This window comes from Plecotus auritus (genome assembly GCF_963455305.1).
Source record: "Plecotus auritus genome assembly, chromosome: 3".
Classification (NCBI taxonomy): domain Eukaryota; kingdom Metazoa; phylum Chordata; class Mammalia; order Chiroptera; family Vespertilionidae; genus Plecotus; species Plecotus auritus.
Window position 1 is genome coordinate 119,810,560 of NC_137772.1, and position 4,564 is coordinate 119,815,123.

At 44.3% G+C, this 4,564-nt stretch overlaps 1 pseudogene across 1 annotated transcript; it reads right to left on the reverse strand.

The window, feature by feature from the left end:
- Positions 1–3,206: 3,206 nt before the first annotated feature.
- LOC308245612 (vesicle transport through interaction with t-SNAREs homolog 1B-like) lies at positions 3,207–3,895 on the reverse strand (annotated as a pseudogene). Its single transcript has one exon. The product of its transcript is annotated as a vesicle transport through interaction with t-SNAREs homolog 1B-like (transcript).
- Positions 3,896–4,564: the final 669 nt, after the last annotated feature.

Here is a 4,564-nt window from a genome sequence, read left to right on the forward strand (position 1 = left end):
CCAAGAGCGTCCACCTCAGGTGATTGGGGAGGCTGAGCTACTGGCCCCTATAGGTCACCTACCACACAAAGCCACTCCATCAACACAGGGAAGCAGCAAAATGCAGAGACAAAGAAACATGTCGCGAATGACAGAAATGGAAGAAAGCAAACTACTGGATGACATAGAGTTCAGAACCACATTTATAAGGTTACTCAAGAATCTTCTGAAAACCGCCAAGAAACTTGATGAGACCTCCAAGGAGCTTAGTGAGACCTTCAAGGACCTTAATGAGAATGCCAAAAAAATGGAAAAGGAGCAGTCAGAAATTAAGCATACACTGTCTGAAATAAAGAATATACAGAAACTCAACTGTAGATCAAAGAACCCCAATAATCAAACCAAAGATCTCAAATATGAGGAAACAAAAAGCACCCAACAAGAAAAACAAAAAGAAAAAAGAATCCAAAAATATGAAGATAGTATAAGGATCCTCTGGGACAACTTTAAACGTACTAACATCTGAATTTTTGGGGTGCCAGAAGAAGAGAGAGAGCAAAATATTGAAAACCTATTAGAAGAAATAATGACAGAAAACTTTCCCTACCTGGTGAAAGAAATAGATTTACAAGTCCAGGAAGTGCACAGAACCCGATACAAGAGGAATCCAAAGAGGACCACACCAAGACACATCATAATTAAAATGCCAAGGGCAAAAGACAAAGAGAGAATCTTGAAAGCAGCAAGAGAAAAACGGTTAGTTACCTACAAGGGAGTACCCATACGACTGTCAGCTGATTTCTCAACAGAAACTATGCAGGCCAGAAGGGAGTGGCAAGAAATATTCAAAGTGATGAACAGCAAGAACCTACAACCAAGATTACTCTACCCAGCAAAGCTATCATTCAGAGTTGAAGATCAGATAAAGAGCTTCACAGACAAGAAAAAGCTAAAAGAGTTCATCACCACCAAGCCAGGATTACATGAAATGCTAAAGGGGATTCTTTAAGAAGAGGAAGAAGAAGAAAAAGGTAAAGATAAAAATTATGAACAACAAAATGACATCAAATACATACCTACCAACAAGTGAATCTAAAAATCTAGTGAATAAAAAATCTGAAGAACAGAATGGACTGGTGAATATAATAGAATCAGGGACATAGAAAGGGAGTGGACTGACAATTCTCAGGGGGAAGGGAGTGTGAGGGGTGTGGGAAGAGATTGGACAAAAATCTTACACCTATGGATGAAGACAGTGGCGGGGGGTAAGGGCATGGGGTGGGGTGGGGTGGGGAATCAGGTGGAGGGGAGCTATGGGGGAAAAAAAGAGGAACACCTGTAATAATCTGAAGAATAAATATTTATAAAAATAAATAAAATAAAAATTTAAAAAATAAAAGGAAGGTTTGAAGGCTAATTTGAAAGTGTGAAATTTGTGAAGGTTGTGTATGTGATGAGAAGGAAAAGAGAAATGTTGAAAGAAATAAGTTCTAAAGTTAACTATTTACAAGAATTGTAAAAGGGCCATTTTACTCTGAGCAAGTAAGTGAGGTTTCAGTCTCCAAGCCTGGCAGGACAAGGTTGCTGGATACTTCTTAAGCTAAACCAGAAGATTCAGAAAAACAGCAAGGATTAAGCCAGAGAGTGGCAGATTATAACCTCAGGAAATTTAAAGTACTAAATTTGGCGGGTCTGAGTGCAGTGTCTTACTTCCTATCCAACCATCTAGGTCCCTGGCCTCAACAGTTCCTTTCCTTCCCTTTCTCTTTTCCCTTGGATAATAGCCTATTCTAACATTCCCTCCCACTTTCACTGCAATAAAATCTCAACCACTCATCTGTCACCCCTTATTGGCAGTGCCATGGTGACTACCTTCTCAGCTTGGAGCTTGAAACCGGGAAAGGGAATCTCATACTCTTTAGTCCACCTCTTCTTCTTACACCTTTCAGCTTGTCTCCATGATCAGGGATTTTTCTTCCTCTGTGGGGAAAACACATACATCTGTCTCCCCATCAGCTGGACAGGAACCTGTACTCTCATCTATCTCTCACCCACTGTAGATGTAGCCCCCAATAATCAGTCTTTACCTGTCCCGGTAACCCATCATATCTGACCCAAAAGAGGAGTCCAGATAATCCCTCTCCTCATAACCCTGGGCATCACAGCAGGGGTTGAAACTGACATAGGGGGCCTAGCCACTGCTCTACCCATTTTGAAACCCTGTCTCAGGACCTACAAGAAACAGGTGGATGCCCAGCAAGGGGAAAAACTAAGAAAACAAGAACCTCACCCCCAGGGTAACCTATTCTCCCCTTTAATATCACTAGTGAGGCAACTGAGACCCCTACTCTTTTCCCCCCTAAAAATAACATCTAGGTCTCAGTTGTATTTCAGCTCCAGGCCCAGAAAAACAGCAAAAACCAGACAAGTGACGTTGTGGCAGCCTCAGGACCAGCTTTAACCTCCCAAGTCACTCAACAGGATCACTCTCGAGCCTTCACCAGCCAGTCTCTCGGGGAGATCATGCTGCTGCACCCCTTGCCCAGCCAACTACTATCAAAGTCCATTACCCTGTGATCTTGACATCCTGACTCAGCAGGAAGTAATTACAGAAGATATGACCTTCGTCCCTATTCCATAAAACAAAAAGGCTGGAATGTTAGGTTTGATGGAGCAATTGAGTTGATACCCTTCCCCCAGGAAGTGGCTTTTCAGGTCATTTCACTATGGACGGTCCTTTTGCTGAAGACCACTTTTCACTTGCGGTGACCACATTCCATTCTCTCCCCTCCGGGTATGCATAAAGAAGTCTCCGCCCAGAAAAATCCTGCCAAATGTCCTTTAAAAGCCACTGACTCCCCTCACTGGGTGCAGGAGCCAACCAGGCTCAGCCACCTGGTATGTGGATGATCAAATAAATTTTTGTAATCCCTCAGCACTCTGGCCTCGTGTGTTCCTCCTTCGGCGACCTAACATTTACTTTTGGCATTTTATTTTATTTTTTTAAGTCATAAACAGCATTTATTACCTTGGTATGTCACACTGGTCTTGTTGCTGTTCCTTCACATTAACTGGTTTTCCGTCTTCCCTCCCTCTTCCCACAGTTTGGCTACACAGTGCATTCTTGAACTGTTAGCTCACAGCAGCAATACGCTTATTCCACATCTCTAACACCATTCATTCTCAGGGTTAAAGTTCTGGTCCACAAACCCTTCTGTGTAGGAAGTTCAATGCTTGTGAAAGAATTTGTAATAAATCAGGTCTCCCAGAATGGCTATCTCCAATAATATAACAACGGAAAGCAGCAACTTGTTAGTTGTCATTTCTCTGGACATTGACCAGATAACCTTTTGTTCAAGTTTTCATTTGCGTTTACCAGTCTTTTTTTGGTATGTTCCAACTGGTCACTTTGCTATCCCAGCTCTTCTATAATTTCTGAGCCAATCTGGTCAGTCTCTGTGGCAATCTGATGAGAATGCTCAATACTCTGGGTGGCCTGGTTCAGGCTGTCAGTGCCTTGCAAAAGCAACACCCTCTTAGACTGTAGCTGATTCATGTGCTCATTCTCTACAGTGTATGTGCCATATTTCATGTCTCCTCGGCCCCCAGATGTGGCTGTCAAAGGTGTGCTTCTCACTTCCCAGTAGAGTTTGGCAAGTTCCTTCCAGTAGTTTCAAAGCTTAGACATCATAGGGTTATGAAAAGATAGAGGTGCATAATGTAGTTTCTCTTCCATCTCTGCCAATGTTTCGTTTGCTTACTGTTGCTTTTCATCAAAATCTCTGATCAATTTCTTCTCTTCTGTTCCCCCAGTCCCCAGGAGCCACTCCAGCACCCTTCATAGGTCTTCAGGGAGGCTGCGGAAGATCTCCTGAAGTTTCTCGAAATGCTCCCAGGAGGTGGCGGAGGTGGCCATGGCACAGGCCTTGCTCAAGCAGTGGCTGCCTAGATTCTGGGACCTGGGGCCTGCTCCTACCCCTGTGGTTAGCTGCCCAGCCCCGCAGGCATCAGGGCAACCAACACCTTGGCTGCCCAGGTGTTAATTAGGATGTGTCTTGGTGTGGACCTCTTTGGATTCCTCTTGTTTGGGATTCTCTGTGCTTCCTGGACTTGTAAGTTTATTTCTTTCACCAGGTAGGGGAAGTTTTTTGTCATTATTTCTTCAAATAGGTTTCAATTTTTTGCTCCCTCTCTTCTCCTTCTGGCACCCCTATTATGCAAATGTTGGTATGCTTCAAGTTGTCCCAGAGGCTCTTTACACTATCTTCATATTTTTGGATCCTTTTTTCTTTTTGCTCACTTTTCTGATTGGGTGTTTTATGATTCCTTATATTCTAAACTAGAGGCCCGGTGCATGAGATTCGTGCTCTGGGTTGGGGGGGGGGCGGTCCCTCAGCCTGGCCTGTGCCCTCTCACAGTCTGGGACCCATCGGGGGATGTCTGCCTGTCGGCAGTCAGACATCCCACTCGCAGATGGGGCTCTCGCAGTTCAGGACCCCTCACTCCTTACTGCCCACCTGCAGTGTAGGTGGGAGAGGCTCCTGCCACTGCCACTGGTGCCAGCCATGAGCCTGGCTTCTGGCTG